Here is a 17,301-nt window from a genome sequence, read left to right on the forward strand (position 1 = left end):
GAGGGTGTTGTAAATCACAAAGGTAGACGAAGCACAGAATTTTTAAAGGGTCAAAAATTTATGATTAGGGACTACAAAAATTCTAACAAAGCAAGCTGGACTCAGGCGACTGTAAAACAACAACTGGGCCCGCGTTCGTATTGTTGTATTTTGGCGAACAATAACAGAGAAATAAAACGTCACCTGGATCAAATTAGAAACCAAAGCACTAACAATCATACATCGCCTAATGCGAAAACACCTAATGTCGAAAGCAATTGTTCAGTAGATGACAATTCCAAAAACAACAATGAACAAATGGTTTCTCAACAAACACCCACCAGGAGAGAGTTGAGACCACGTGAGGCAGGGAAGGTAGTAAAGCGTATTTAACAATAAAATTAAATAAAGAAAGGAATTATGAAATCATATTATGTACAAATTAAACATTGAAACAAATATTAAATAGATTAAGAAGAAAGAAAAACACGAAATCACATAAATTTTATATACGCTTATTAGATTAAGAAGACAAATCAAATTGTTATAAGAAAATAGATCTATAAATGACATGTATGTTAAACATCTAAGGAGAGGCGTGTTAGGTATTATATTAATATGTATATACGGTCACACCATCCAATGGATATAGAATAAAAGAGAATCTTGAAGTGAACGCGTGCTTAAGTTCTGAGTGTCACTACACTACAGTTAATAAAAGGCAATGAAGATAAGGTAGAAACCATTCGCTATTTTCACAAGATAATCATCAAGGTCACATATAAAGAAATGACTAACACCTTAGCAAAGGATATAATAAAGGAATATCTGTGCACCAAAAAGAGTGCATTATATTTCCATAATGAAATAGATTTCCCTCCTTTCCAAAAGACCTATTTAGAAATCATTAGCTCTAACAATATAACCAAAGCTATTTAATCAAGCACCAAACTTATAGATATTCAAAATTACTCTGAATTCAAAGAAACCATATTAAAGAATCATAAAGGCTTACTCCACCCACGGATAGAGAAAACCGTCAATTGGTTTAAGGGAAAATATTATTACCCGGATTACCAGAAATTAATTCAGAATATCATAAACAAGTGGGACTTGTAATATTGCCAAAAAAGAGCATAGAAATACGAAGTTGGCATTCGAAACCACACCGGAAATATTGAACATCAGAGAGAAATACGTAATGGATTTAATGTATTGACGTATACTCTAAGTTTGCCACTCTAGTAGAAGTAAAAAGTCGTGATTGGTTAGAGACAAAAATGGCAATCATTAAAGTTTTTAACGAGATGGGCAAACCAATTGAAATCAAAGCCGACAAAGATTCAGCTTTTATGTGCGCAGCATTGCAAGCATGGCTGAATGCGGAAAACGTCAAGATTGAGATCACTTCCAGCAAAAATGGAATATCTGACGTTGAAAGATTTCATAAAACAATAAATGAAAAATTAAGAATAATATCTAGCGAGGATAATCCGGAAGATAAATTCACAAAGTTTGAATTAATCCTTTATACTTCTAATCACAAAACTAAACATAATACAACGAATAGGACACCAGCCGATATATTCATTAATGCAGGCACATCCGACTATGACACACAATTGAACAAAGTGAATAAAATCACTCAATTGAACAAAAATCGTATAAATTATGAGATAGATACCCGCTATAAACAGTCACCTCTAGTTAAGTCGAAAGTAACGAACCCTTTCAAAAGGACAGGCGAAATTGGACAGGTAGACGAAAACCATTATGAAGAAAAGAATAGGGGCAGAAAAATTACTCACTATAAATCAAAATTCAAAAAGAAAAAGAAAAGCAATAATAGTAAATACAATAATTACAGAGAATCGGAAGATAATAACGGGAATAATGAAACGCAACCTGATTAGATCAATGATCATCCTCACGTTCGCAATTCTATTGACGAATTCTATTGAGCCGAACCGAACGCGAACATGCAAGAAAGATAGCTGTTAGACTAACATTACTAAGAAACTAAGCACGCAATCAAAATACAAATACCACTACAATTACTAATTACTAGAAAGGTGTGTAAGGATTAGTAATTTAATAAGAGGAAGAGAATTAGTGGTGGATATAATATGGTAGAGAGAATTATAATCCGAGCATAAGACCCTAAACGGTTCATGCAGAGAATAATTCCATCTACAAAGTGGAAGGAACAACGGTAAAAAATTTCTAGTCAGTCTAATAGGAATCGTGAAGTTTATGCGGCTCAACAGATCAGGGCTGTCTATGTCACCCCTGACGGTTCTACGGTTAACTAAGGATGGGAGGTTTACTAATAGTAGTCTACTAGAGTAAGATGGGAGTATTACACCCGCATCCCAGTTAAGGCCCCGCAGAGCAAAGAGTAAAAAGTTTTTCTGTACTGATTCTATACGGTCCTATACGGTGTACTTTGTACTGAGGCCACCATACGCAGGAGCCGTATTCTAAGATCGGACGAACAAGAGAGGTATAGAGAGTCTTTGTTATATAAGGGTCGTCAAATTCCTTTGACCACCTCTTTATAAACCCAAGCACGCCCATGGCCCTATTTACCATGGTAGAAATGTGTTCAGAAAACTTTAACTTGGGGTATAACATAACACCCAGATCATCCACCAGGGTAATTCTTTCAAGAGAACCGCCACATAGGGTATACGTAGCCAACAAGGGGCTAGAACGATGAAATGTCATTACTTTGCATTTCGAGGCATTAAGGTGTAACAAGTTTGCACATCGCCATGACTGAAAGTTATTAAGATTGGATTGCAAGCGAGAATGAAATGAAATGTCCTTATACTGGACACAGAGTTTAACATCATCCGCATACATAAGTACTCGAGAATATGTTAATACCGAAGGCAAGTCATTAATAAAGAGTGTAAAGAGTAAGGGGCCTAGATGGCTGCCCTGTGGTATTCCCGAAGAAACCTTTACTGGTGAAGAGAGGGAGTTTTTGAAGAGGACTCTTTGAGACCTGGAACAAAGATAGCTAGAAATCCATCTCAGGAGGTTGGGCGGAAACCCTAAAAGGTCAAGTTTATGTGCTAGAAGGGAATGGTTTACAGAGTCGAATGCTTTACTGAAGTCGGTGTAAATAACATCCGTCTGTAAGTTACCTTGAAAGCCTTTGATAATGAAAGAGGTAAACTCTAACAAGTTCGTGGTGGTTGATCGCCGCCTTATAAATCCATGCTGAGTTGGAGATATAAGTGACTTGCAGAGATGTTGCAAGTGCGGAGTTAAAACCTTCTCAAGCATTTTAGGAATAGCGGATAACTTTGCTATATCTCTATAATTTTTTGCATCAGACTTACTACCTTTTTTATGGAGAGGAATTATAAACGATTCCTTCCAGATCGGGGGGAAGCAAGAAGAATCAATGGACAGGGTGAATAGTTTAAGCAAAGGTCTACACAGTGCCTCGGCGCAGTACCTGAGTACACAACCTGGAACCCCGTCTGGACCCGGTGAAAACACCGGCTTAACTAGTCGAATATCATGAAGAACATTCATTTAACAAGGGACTGAAAAGGCCGTTCGACCTCGGTTAACCGTATGGGTACGGATGACCAAAGTAGCTTTCCTCAGAATAGGTGGTTTGGAGAAATTGGGCAAAAAGATCGGCAATTGCCTGATTATTATTTGCCGACGTATTACAAAATGATAGCGAGGATGGGTGTGCGGACGTTCTACGCTTACTGTTTACGAAGCAGTAAAACTGTTTAGAGTCCTGAGAAAAACGTATTCTGCATCGAGATAGGTAGTTCTCATAGCATTGAGCATTAAGAACTGAAAAGTTTGACCGAGCTATTACATAGCGAGAGTGAGAAGTAGGAGAACCCACTTCTTTTTCTATTTCACTTCTATTTCCGGTGTGGTTTCGAATGCCAACTTCGTATTTCTATGCTCTATTTTGGCAATATTACAAGTCCCACTTGTTTATGATATTCTGAATTAATTTCTGGTAATCCGGGTAATAATATTTTCCCTTAAACCAATTGACGGTTTTCTCTATCCGTGGGTGGAGTAAGCCTTTATGATTCTTTAATATGGTTTCTTTGAATTCAGAGTAATTTTGAATATCTATAAGTTTGGTGCTTGATTAAATAGCCTTGGTTATATTGTTAGAGCTAATGATTTCTAAATAGGTCTTTTGGAAAGGAGGGAAATCTATTTCATTATGGAAATATAATGCACTCTTTTTGGTGCACAGATATTCCTTTATTATATCCTTTGCTAAGGTGTTAGTCATTTCTTTATATGTGACCTTGATGATTATCTTGTGAAAATAGCGAATGGTTTCTACCTTATCTTCATTGCCTTTTATTAACTGTAGTGTATTGACACTCAGAACTTAAGCACGCGTTCACTTCAAGATTCTCTTTTATTCTATATCCATTGGATGGTGTGACCGTATATACATATTAATATAATACCTAACACGCCTCTCCTTAGATGTTTAACATACATGTCATTTATAGATCTATTTTCTTATAACAATTTGATTTGTCTTCTTAATCTAATAAGCGTATATAAAATTTATGTGATTTCGTGTTTTTCTTTCTTCTTAATCTATTTAATATTTGTTTCAATGTTTAATTTGTACATAATATGATTTCATAATTCCTTTCTTTATTTAATTTTATTGTTAAATACGCTTTACTACCTTCCCTGCCTCACGTGGTCTCAACTCTCTCCTGGTGGGTGTTTGTTGAGAAACCATTTGTTCATTGTTGTTTTTGGAATTGTCATCTACTGAACAATTGCTTTCGACATTAGGTGTTTTCGCATTAGGCGATGTATGATTGTTAGTGCTTTGGTTTCTAATTTGATCCAGGTGACGTTTTATTTCTCTGTTATTGTTCGCCAAAATACAACAATACGAACGCGGGCCCAGTTGTTGTTTTACAGTCGCCTGAGTCCAGCTTGCTTTGTTAGGATTTTTGTAGTCCCTTACCATAAATTTTTGACCCTTTAAAAATTCTGTGCTTCGTCTACCTTTGTGATTTACAACACCCTCAATCTGTTTTTTATTTATTATGCTTTCGACCGTAGGTGGTTTTAACAACGAAAATCTTGTTTTTAGTGTACGACCAAAAAATAATTTAGCAGGAGATTCGCCCGTAGTACAATGAATCGTATTTCTGTAATCGATCAAAAATCGATTTAAAATTGTATTAAAATCTTGTCTTTCATTACCCTTTATGTTTGCATATAGTGATTTCTTAACAGTCTTTACAACATTTTCTGCTTGGCCATTAGTCGCTGGATGTCCTGGAGCAGTAAAAATGTGATTAACACCATTGTCCATTGTCACTAACTAACACGTCTGGTAAACCATATCGACAAAATAGTAAACAATGAAGTTATTTCCTTCGTTTTGAATACTTCTGCCCATTTTGTATAAGAATCTATAATAACCAATAAATGAAAACCTCTAATTGGTCCTGCAAAGTCTATGTGTTCTCGACTCCAAGCCTTTCCTGTGGATTTCCACGATATTAATAGACTCTTTTCTGGACTTGATTGTTGTTCCTGACAAGGAATACAATCTCGAATTAATTTCTCAATTTCAGAATCCATGCAAGGCCACCACACATAAGAACGTGCTAACATTTTGGTTTTTACTATTCCCAAATGCGATGCATGAAATTCTGCTAAAATAGCTTGTCTCAGTTTGGTTGGAATTACTACTCTGTGTCCCCATAAGATACAATCATATTCCACGGAAAGTTCATTTGTTTTAGAGATGTAGGCAGAAAACTCGCTGCCATTTAATCTTGTCTTCGAACCAGTGTTAATTGCCCCACAAACTTTTGATAATATTGGGTCACGTCGTGTTTCACGAGCTATTTCTTTTAAGATAATTTTGAACACCTTTTCGGACTGTATAAAATGTATGTAATTATAGTCTTCGTTTGGTACAGCCGTTTCCCATTGAGGCAATTTTGAGAGTCCATCTGCTATATTTAAGGTCCCCTTTATGTGTTTAACTGTATATTGAAAACCTGACAAAGTCAGTGCCCATCTTTGCATTCGTGCAGAGGCCATCAATGGAAGTCCTTTCAGGTCTCCAAATATGCTTAGTAATGGTTTGTGATCTGTTCGAAGGATGAACGTGTTTCCTAAAAGATACTGTCTTAATTTACTCACACAGAACACTATAGCCAGAGCCTCTTTCTCAATTGCACTGTAATTATGCTCGCTTTTGGATAATGCTCTTGATACAAATGCTATCGGTTTGATATCTTCATTGCATTTATGTGAAAAAACACCTGAAACTGCATGGCTGCTAGCATCAGTCGTTAGTACTAACGGTTGATCTGGGTTGTAGTGAACTAAAACTTGTTCAGAAGTTACTTCTTTCTTTACCTCTTCATATGCACTCTGACATTCGCGTGTCCAATTAAATTTTGTATTTTTCTTTAATAATGCATATAAAGGATTCATTATCTGAGCGAAGCTGTTGATGAACTTTGAATAATTATTTACCATGCCTATGAAAGCTCTAAGCTGTGATACGTTTTCCGGAGCCGGTGCAAACAATACACTCGCAACTCTATCATTATTTTTTCTCAGTCCGTTCCTGTCAATTGAAAATCCTAGGTAACAAATTTTGGATTTAAAGAACTCACATTTCTTGTCATTTAATTTAAGTCCAACTGATTTCAGTTTTCTAAGTACAGCTTTTAGGTTTGAAATGACTGGGAAAATTGCGTCAAATTCATACTAATAGCGCGTCCTTTGATTTCGATGCCATCCCGTTTACCGAAACCTGGCTTAACTCCTCTGTCAATGATCATGAAATTTTCATTGATAGTTACACTATTTATAGAATGGACCGCCCATCTTTTGCAGGTGGGGTTCTGATTGTAGTTAAATCTGTTTTCTCATCTGAGTTATTCCCATTCAATAACATTCATGGAATTAAATTTGTTGCAGTCAAAGTTCGTGTTGGCTCCGCATTTTTCTATTTAACCTGCTCTTACATTCCTCCCAGGTCTGATGCTGAGCTTTACTTACACCACCTCTCAGCAATTAATACTGTTGTTTCAGCATTAGGGTGCAATGATCGAATTATTGTCATGGGAGACTTTAACCTCCCATTTCTTTCTTGGCTGCCTTGTGATGACGCTAACCTGTTGTTTCCCAATTGCCATAATGACTTTATCAATGGGCTAACGGATATTTCCCTTGTCCAAATTAATGCCGTTAAAAACATTAGGGACAGACTTCTTGACCTCGTTTTTGTTAACGATGGTTCTCTTGCTACGGTATCTAGAGCAAGCCCAATATCTCTCCCTGAAGATCCTTACCATCCAACTTTGTTGATATCACTGGAGTGTTCACAATCTGGAGGTGCTGACAGTTCCATGGCTCCTTGTCACATAAAGTGTTTTCGCAAAACAAACTTTATCGATTTAGATCTACATCTCTCGCGTGTTGATTGGTCGTTTCTTTATGAATTACCGAACATAGATGCAACTGTTAACTCGTTTTATAGTTCTATTTACTCCGCCCTTAATACGTTTGTTCCAGATATCACTGTACCTGTATCGTCCAAGCCTCCCTGGTTCTCCAAGTATTTGTCATACTTAAAAAATAATAAATCCCGGCTCTATAAAAAGTACCAGCAGTCGGGCTCCACGTTGGCCTTAGCTCTATACTCCTCCGCTCGCTCTCTGTTCCTTGCCGTCAATAGTCAGTGTTATAATCATTGCCTTTCACAATGTAGTAGTAACTTTCGTAGTGATCCTAAAAAATTCTATTCGTTCGTTAACTCTTAGCGCAAGTCAAACGTTTTTCCTCCGTCCCTTCATTACCAGAACAAAACAGAAGCTTCTGCTGTTGGTATTGCAAATTTATTCGCTAACTTTTTCCAAACAACGTACTCGTCTCATATTTACAACGCATCCACTCCGTATCCGTACCAGCTACCTCAAGCTAACAGCATTTTTCTGCCCTTTTTCGAGGAAAGCGTTGTTCTGGAAGGTTTGTCATCTATGGACATATCGTTTTCTGCGGGTCCAGATAAGGTACCAATCTTAAAACACTGTGCCCAGTCCCTTTGCAAACCCTTGACCTTTCTCTTCAACCTCTCCTTGGAAGACTGTTCCTCCCAGTAATTTGGAATGAGTCCTACATCATTCCGCTTCACAAAAAAGGTTCAAGATCAAACATTGAAAACTATCGTGGTATCGCAAAGCTTTCCGCCATCCCGAAGCTTCTTGAGTTCCTGGTCACCCGGCAACTGCAACATCTTTGTTGCAGCTTGATATCTCCGTCGCAACACGGTTTTTTCAGACATCGTTCAACATCGACTAACCTTCTTGAGTTTTCTAACCTAATCCACCGTGGTTTTCAAATTGGTTTGCAGACGGATGTAGTTTTTACGGACTTCAGCAAGGCATTCGATTCTGTGAACCATGCTCTGCTTATTCACAAGCTCTCTTTATTAGGGTTCCCAACGAATCTTCTAGATTGGATTTTGTCCTATCTCTCTAACCGTACTGAACGTGTTTTGTTTTCTAACGTGTTGTCAAATACTGTTAATGTTACTTCAGGTGTGCCACAGGGAAGTCATCTGGGCCCGCTTCTGTTTATTTTATTTGTGAATGACCTTCCTCAAGTTATAACATACTCTACTACACTAATGTATGCTGATGATGTCAAAATCTGTCTTTCTTACTCTGATTGGTATTTGCACACACGCCTTCAACTTGATCTAAGTGAACTACTATTGTGGTGTTCAACTAATCTTCTTTTTCTGAACCTTTCCAAATGCAAACTTATGACATTTTACCGTCGCGCTCCTCATTTTGTCCCATATGTTCTAGGAAATCATGTCCTTGAGCGAATTTCGAGTTCAAATGACCTCGGAGTCCTTTTTGATCATAAGATGTGTTTTAACACCCATATAGCTGCAACTGTAAATAAAGCTAAGGGTGTTTTAGCGTTCATCAAGCGTTGGTCCAAGGAGTTTGACGACCCGTACGTTACGAAACAACTGTACATCTCGTTAGTACGTCCTATATTGGAGTATTGTTCTTGTGTGTGGAGCCCGCAGTATAAAGAGCAGCAGGCTGTTATTGAATCCGTGCAAAAGCAATTTTTAATTTTTGCCCTTCGGAACTTTAACTGGGACTCGGGTAGAATCTTGCCACCCTACCGGTCTAGGCTAAATCTTATTGACTTGCCGTCGTTGCACCATCGCAGAATATGCAATGGCGTAATGTTCGTGCACAAGCTCCTTCTTGGGACTGTTGACTCCCAAACTCTCTTGGGTCAGATTGACTTGGCCGTTCCATCTAGACCTACCCGTACTTTTAGGCCTATCCGTCTACCCATATGTAGGTCTAATTATGCTGATCATGAACCTTTTAGGGTTTTATGCCATAATTATAACTCCCTCTGTCAAACCTTATCCCCTGAACTATCTCTTAAACTAATTGCATGCAATATTTGTAATCATTTAAATTTAGCTAACTTTTAACTTATCTTTTTCCGCCTTTAGTAACTAAGTACCATTATTAACAGATAATTTGTTAATTTAATAAATAAATAAAAATCAAATATGTTCTTGAAGATCTCGTCCTGTAACTGTTATGTCATCTTGATAAACCACAACTCCTCGCATACCCTGAAAAATTGAAAAATAGCTGCTGCAGTTTTTATACCGAATGGTAAGCGTATAACTTTCAGTAGTCCAATATGTGTGCTCCAAGTACACAAATTTTGAGACTGCTCATCTAAATTTAGCTGATTGTAAGCATTTGACAGGTCAAGTTTTGAATACAGTGCACCTTCAAGCGCTGCAAAAATGTCGTCTATTCGAGGTAGTGGATACTTTACGTCGACTAAAGACCGGTTTAATGTAACCTTATAGTCACCACAAATTCGTATGTCACCGTTTGGTTCTAAAATCGGTACCAAAGGTGTTGCCCATTCAGAACTAACGACTTGCTCTAAAATTCCATCATCTATGAATTTTCGTAACTGCACTTCAATCTTTTCTTTCCATGCTAATGGTACTGACCTAGGATTGAAAAATATTGGTTTTGCATCTTCTTTTAACAGTAACGATATCGTATTCGTAGTATATGAACCTAAACGAGGCTCAAAAACTTCAGCAAACTCCGATTTAATCTGTTCTGTAATTACAGAATTTGGTTCATTTACGTACACATTTTTCACCTGCATTAACTCAAAATTAAAAGCTCTCAAAAATGTTCTACCTAGCAAAGGTGGACTCATTGCATTGGTTACGACAACAACAATTTGTTTTTTTAGACCTCGATACTCGATCATTGCATCGTACTCACCAATAACTTTGATTGAATCTCCATTGTAATCTACATATGGAACTAGACATTTTCTAAGTGGTCTGCTGGTATTTAAGCTCTCGTAAAATGTTTTTGGAACCAGTGTGCACGGTGCACCAGTGTCGCAAGCAATTTTCGTTATGTTTCCATCAATTTTTACAGATAAATAATATACTCCACCAGTCGAGGTTGTATCAACGCTATAGATAGAAAAGTTATAATTATCATTATCAAAATTATTATCAGAATAGGTGTCATGTTTTGTTTGAGATACATAATTTACAGATTTTTTTGATTTATTTTTACAAATGCTCGCCAAGTGACCTATTTTTCCACAGCTGTGACATTTGCATGCCTTATACTTGCAATTGTTTGAGGTGTGATTTCGCCAGCCACAGTGTGTGCATGGCTGCTGCTTCTTTTCTCTGCCAGCGTCGCAGTCGTTTTCGCCGTCGCCGTCACCGTCGCTTCTGCCGCCTCTGTAACTCACGTTTCGGTTGCCCTTGAAATGACTTCTGCCGTTGCTCTTTGCTTGATCTCTGTTCTCGCCTCTTTGCCTCTGCCATTGACTAGTCCCGTTCTTTTGATACATGTATGTAGTTGACATTGTGTTCTGTCTTCCTTGTGCTCATCTTCGTCTCCATGATCATCGCCTTCTTGAGTGCATCAGCCAGAGTTAGATTTTCGTCTTCTTCACATATTCTTTCATACATATATGGGGTTGGGAAGGCTCATCACAAATTGGTTTAATACAAACGCTTCCAGATTTGAGCCAAATTTGCATTCCAATGCCAATTGTTCAACTCGAGCATACCACTCCGCTACAGTCTCATCTTCACTTTTTGTGGACATGTGAAATTTTTTTCTCTCTCTGAATATGAGTGTAGGTGGTGTGTAGTGTGTTTTTAAAATTTCACATAATTCTTTGTATGCTTTTGATACGGGTGATACCGGATTGCACAAACTATGTAGTACAGTGTAATCCGCTGTACCGATCGACTTCAACAAAACTGCCTTTGTTGTGTTTTCCTCTTTCACATTCAATTCGCACAAATGTATGTCGAATTTTTCTCTTCAAATGCAGATCGTTTCTTGATGTGGCGAAAACTCAGCAATTGTTGCCATTTGATTGAATGTTGGTACTTCATTTTTCGTCATGTTGTTGTTCATATATTATATGCACTTTTAACATGTGTATGTATATTAATACGTTTTATTTTACGCTCGTCGCCAATTATGTAGTGTATTGACACTCAGAACTTAAGCACGCGTTCACTTCAAGATTCTCTTTTATTCTATATCCATTGGATGGTGTGACCGTACATACATATTAATATAATACCTAACATTAACTCAATTTACAGATTGTAATAGTTAATTGGTCTTTCCGTGATGGCAATGTGATTGAGATTGTCTTCCTGTGCGCTGTGTACAGTTGCACCAACGCTATTGGAAGCTTCTCCAAGGAGATTTTCATTAATCTTTACCCTTGATAAGGCATCCGCTACATGATTTTCTTTGCCTGGTAGATATTTTATTTTAAAGTCGAACTCATTCAGTTTTATTTTCCATCTTTGTAATTTCATATTTGGCTCCTTGAGGTTGTTCAACCAAATCAAGGGTTTATGATCGCTTTATGTCTCGAATGTTCTACCGAACAGGTATGAACGGAAATACTTGATTGCCCATACGATCGCCAATAATTCCTTTTCGATGGCTGAATAGTTTATTTCGTGTTCGTTTAGGGTTCTGCTAGCGTAGCAGATCGGTTTCTGTTCTTGTGACAAAACCGCTCCCAATGCTATATTACTAGCGTCGGTTGTTACCGTGAAAATTTTGTCGAAGTCTGGGAATGCAAGGATAGGGTCTGAGGTGATGAGTACTTTTAGTCTCTCAAATGCCTCGACGTACTTTTCGTCCTTGGGGTCTATGACAGCTCCTTTCTTTAGTTTGAGTGTCATGGGTTTTGCTATGTTTGCAAAATTAGGAATGAATTTCCTGTAGAACCCGCACAGACCTAAGAATGACTTTATTTGTTTAGTCGTTTCCGGTATTGGAAATTTGACGATGGCAGAGATCTTGCCTGGATTTGGTACTATTCCTTCAGTAGTGACTACATTCATTTTCCTTTTTCATGAATTCACATTTATCCATTTGTATCTTTATGTTGGCGTCTCTCAACTTTCCAAATACTCTCCTTAGTGACAACAGGTGTTATTCCAATTAAGTGGAAAATATAATGATGTCGTCTAGGTATACAAAGCAATCTTTAAAGATTAACTCTTCAAACAGATTGTTCATACATCATTGGAAGGTAGCGGGGGCAGTGGTTAGCCCAAAGGGCATACGAGTGAACTTGTAATGTCCATGCTTAGTGGAGAACGCAGTTTTGGGGATTGAGTTAGGTTCCATGGGTATTTGATGGAAACCCTTTGCTAAATCGATTGTCGTAATATACTGACATTTACCTAGCTTGTCTAGGATTTCATCCATTCGTGGAGTTGGGAATTTGTCCTTAACTGTTATTTCATTTAGACTTCTATAGTCTACTACAATTCGATATTTCTGCTTTCCTGAAGCATTTATTTTCTTCGGAATCATAGATATGGGCGATTGATTTATTGGTTTACCTCCTGATCGTGTATCTGGGCATATTTGTATGGTCGTCTGTAGACCGGGTCTTCATGTTGAGTTTTGATCTCGTGCTTGATTGTACTTGTGAAAGTCAAATTGTCACCTTCTTTGTACTGCACATCTTTAAACTTATATAAGACCTTTTTCAATGCCTCCCTTTCTTCGTCGTTTAAATGATCTAATCTTAATTGATTACATTCCCTTAATTCACTGTCTAGAGCGGAAGCGAAGTATTGATCTCCCTCTGGAGATGGGTCAAGGCACTTTATCGAATTAATTTACAGTTATTTATTGTTTGTTTTTTTTTCATTCGACTTATTAAAAATAAAAAACAGTTAGTGATTGCAATGGCAAATTGCCTAATGGTATACATATATACATATATTATTCATATAGTCGTCCTTCCCATTCGAGAAGCTACGACTCACATCGACAAAAAATAGTGTATATATATATAAACGAACGAATGTACGTATAAAATAATGTTAGAGAAAAATCGAGTTATTCTGGTAAAAAATATATAGTACGTGTGTATGTGTGTATATTTTAGAGAAGCGTTGCCAGGGCGCTGATCTCTGGGATATCTCCTGGTAGGAGGTTGCGCCTGCCGCTTCCGGCAAATGAAATATTATTTAATTTGCTTTAGATGTTCTTCTGGCTTATGCTTCTGCTTATGGATAGAATTTTTTGCCTTTATGGTGACCAGATCTCGAGTAAAAATCATTCTCCTTCGTATTACAAAAGTATATGTATTGTATGTATTAATATGTATAATCCTTACCCCCGCGTAACGCCTAGTCTTGCTCTTAACTACAGATTACAGTTCGGGAAAGTGGAAAAAAAATTTTTTAAAACGCGCCCGAAGAATGCACAATGGGTGAGGGAAGGGGTTCCTTAAAATCGAAATTTGGACAAGTTAGAGTTTTGGTGGATTTTTATAGCTCGGGTGCTACTTGAAGGGATTTGGACGCGCCTTGAATACCGTCATCTTCCGTATCTCCTTGATCTGCTCCTCCTCGCATCGCTTCCGTTGTTCGTCTTGATTTACCTTTTTTTTTCTTCTTCTCCAGGCTGACCTGCACAGCAGCGTCATATTCGCGGCGCTAGAGCACGCGCTGATCGCTGCGCAGCTGGAATGATCTGGGACGGCAGGGCTGATCGTCGTGGAGGTGGAGCGGGCGGCGAACTTGATTAAGCTGGGGTTGCTGTTGTTCCTTGCGCTTGCGGCGGTCCAAATCAATCTGCCAATGGTTCACAGTTCCGGTGTCTTGGGAATTGTTATCTTGTGGCAGACCACGATCTCGTCCAAGCGCTTGTGCAACTCCGGGAAATTGGGCATTGGTCGACTGTGGAATTGTCGCGCCTTACGCTCGTCATCAGTGCGCCGGCGCGCTGCGAGCTCGCGATTATGTTGGTATATGTTCTTGAATTCGTACGCCTTTGGCGGCGCCGCGCCGGCATCCTGATGGTGTGTGTGCGGCCGGGGAGACCACTGACTTCGCAACTTTAAACCCATTTCCGGCTCATTCGGGTACTCAACTTCGTCCTCGTTCTTCACGGGCGCATCCGGGCTCAACTCTGTATTCGGTTTTGGTATAGTTATTTTTTCTCCATCTCCATAAATCCACTTATGTGCGATCTTTTCTTCTTTTGTAGAGAGATCAGTGCACTTCTGTGCGGTCTTGCCGGCTTCAATAGCTTCTTCACCCTGAATGATTGGGTACGACCTAGCTCCTAATGTTACAGTTTCATTTCTGTAATCGATGACGGCTTTTTATTATTATTATTATTATGAGGTGAGGTGTGATATATACTTGTATAAATAATATAATATATATAAATATATTTATATATATAATATACATAAATATATAAATTGTACAAATACCATCGGGCATACTTTCAGGCGAAGAACACAAATATGCTTTCCTATCCGCCCGAAAAGCGACCACTACAGCAGGGTGGCATCAAGCAAGGTGAAAGCCATCGCCTGCCAAGACGCTGGCTCTGCGGCCCTCTACATGAAGGCGGTGGCTGCCCTCAAAGAGGTCTATCCAGGGGCGAAACTGGAGGCCGTGAAGTGGAAAGATGTCGCCAGCCGTCCGAGAGCCCGAGCATGGGTCTCGGATAGGCCTGCAGAACCTGAGCAGATACTCAGGTTACTGCAGGTCTGCAACCCCCACCTTCCTACAGCCGATTGGAAGGTGGCCAAGGTAGAGGATATCCAAGGACAGAGGCGCCAGATCATCCTCTTCCCTAATGAGGAGTCCGTAGACCTCCTCGCAAAGACGGACGGTGTAGTGGATTATGGCTAAAAGAAGGTTACCATATCCACCTACAAGTCAGATCACAAGGGCAGACAAGTAGACGCTCCTACCGATAAACCCCCACCATTGTAAGGCAGCATGCGCTACTCAACTGCTCCATCTGGCCAAGAGTGGAGCCGACATAGTCCTCATTCAGGAGCCCTGGATCCTCGGAAACAGGGTCTCCGGTCTGAGGCCTTCAGACTATAAGCTACGCGTAGCTGAAACCGCAGGTTAAATTCGTACCTGCATTCTTGCAAGAAAAGAGTTGTACTTATTTGTGCTCCCAAATTTCAGCAATAAAGACCATACCGCAGTGTGCCTCGAAGGCCAGGAGCGCTTACTGAGGATCTGCTCCGCATACATGGGTCATGATCAACCTGACCCCCCTCCACACGCGCCAAGGACATCGGTCTAATTGTGGGGCGCGACGCCAACGCACATCACTGCCAGTGGGTAAGCACTGACACAAACGAAAGGGATGAGTACCTTTTCAGTTACCTACTGACCACTCAGATGGTCTTATTAAACCGGGGTAGTGACCCCACCTTCATTATTAAAAACCGCGAGGAGGTCCTGGACCTCACGCTTGCCTCTCATGAGATACAGAGAAATATTTTATCCTGTAGGGTCCTGGAGGAATACTCCTTCTCGGACCACAGGTGTACACGTGCATACTGTTTTTTCCTTCTCATTACGCTAGTTCAATTCCAGAACCTCATGCGGACAAACTGGACTCGGTACTCTGACTACCTCTGTCGTGGTCTCCCTGAGTCCCCACCTGAAGAGAAGCTTTTCAGGGAGGCCACGACTTGTCTTCTTAAGATCTTCACGGACGATGAGTCGCGAATTCTTCTCCTAAATACTCACTTCCCTGGCTGCGATGAAAACAGACCCAGCTACTAAGCGCCTCCTTCTGTCGTCTCAAATGCCATCCTGAGCGATCAAAAGCTTTAAACCTTACAAGTCCGCGGGGCCAGACGGCATTTTCCCTGCCCAAATGATTCACGCCGGACATAAAGCCATTAATTGGCTCAAAATAATTTACGAGGGAATCTCTTCCCATGGGTGCATTCCTGACACCTGGCTTCAGACCAAAGTCGTATTTATTCCCAAGGCAGGTAAGCCCTCGCACACTGCCCCAAAAGATTTCAGACCCATTAGTCTATTGTCTTTCCTTCTGAAGGCGATGGAACGGCTCCTGGGGCTGCATCTCACGGCGTGTATTCCGGCCAGTCTGATTTCAGACTCCCAGCATGCCTATCGGAAGGGAAGATCCACCGAAACGGCCCTTAACTTAAAGGAGTGCACCCTGGTAACCTTCCTCACGGGCGTACTGATGGACCTGGGGGTTGACTCCCGGACGGTGAGCCTGATCGATCAGATGCTACAATGCAGGACGGTGAGGCATCACTGCGGACGTCAGCGTGCACCAGATTTGTCAGCAGAGGCACACAGCAGGGCGAAGTCCTCTCGCCCCTCCTATGGAACGTGGCAGTGAACGCACTGCTGCGGGAGATAGAGGGGGGTGGCTGCCGCTTGATGGCGTATTCGGACGATGTTGCTATATCATTCTCCGGAAAATTTCCGCAGACGTTGTGTGAGTGCATGACAAGTACTATAGGAGTCAACCCGTCTACAACGGAACTGGTGCTTTTCCCTAAGAAGTACAAAGTTCCGGAACAGACTCCCCCAAAACTCTGTGGGGAAGCGCTAGCCTTTAGCAATAATGCCAAGTATCTTGGCCTAATCTTCGACAGAAAGCTCGATTAGAAACTGAGCATAGAGGGTAGAGTAAAGAAGTCCACAGAGGTCCTTTACACATGCAGGAAAGCAATCGGTCTAAAATGGGGAATGACCCTATATACAGCTCGGTGGCTATACACCGCCATCATACGGCCAATCATACTCTATGGAGTGGTAGTATGGTGGCCAGCAATAGACAAAAGAACTTGTCTCAACAGACTCAGAAGAGCTCAACACATAGCAGAGCTATGCCTTACCGGCGGGCATTACTCCAGGCG

At 40.0% G+C, this 17,301-nt stretch overlaps 1 long non-coding RNA gene and 1 pseudogene across 1 annotated transcript; one reads left to right on the forward strand and one right to left on the reverse strand.

Moving 5' to 3' along the window:
- Positions 1–13,906: 13,906 nt before the first annotated feature.
- On the reverse strand, positions 13,907–14,594 carry LOC117186405 (annotated as a pseudogene).
- Positions 14,595–15,010: 416 nt separating this feature from the next.
- Positions 15,011–16,285, forward strand: LOC117186786. Its single transcript, XR_004471691.1, has 3 exons — positions 15,011–15,510; positions 15,575–15,733; positions 15,992–16,285. It is a non-coding gene; the product is annotated as an uncharacterized LOC117186786 (long non-coding RNA).
- The last annotated feature ends 1,016 nt before the right edge of the window (positions 16,286–17,301 follow it).

The sequence above is a fragment of the Drosophila miranda genome, chromosome XR (genome assembly GCF_003369915.1).
Source record: "Drosophila miranda strain MSH22 chromosome XR, D.miranda_PacBio2.1, whole genome shotgun sequence".
Lineage (NCBI taxonomy): Eukaryota > Metazoa > Arthropoda > Insecta > Diptera > Drosophilidae > Drosophila > Drosophila miranda.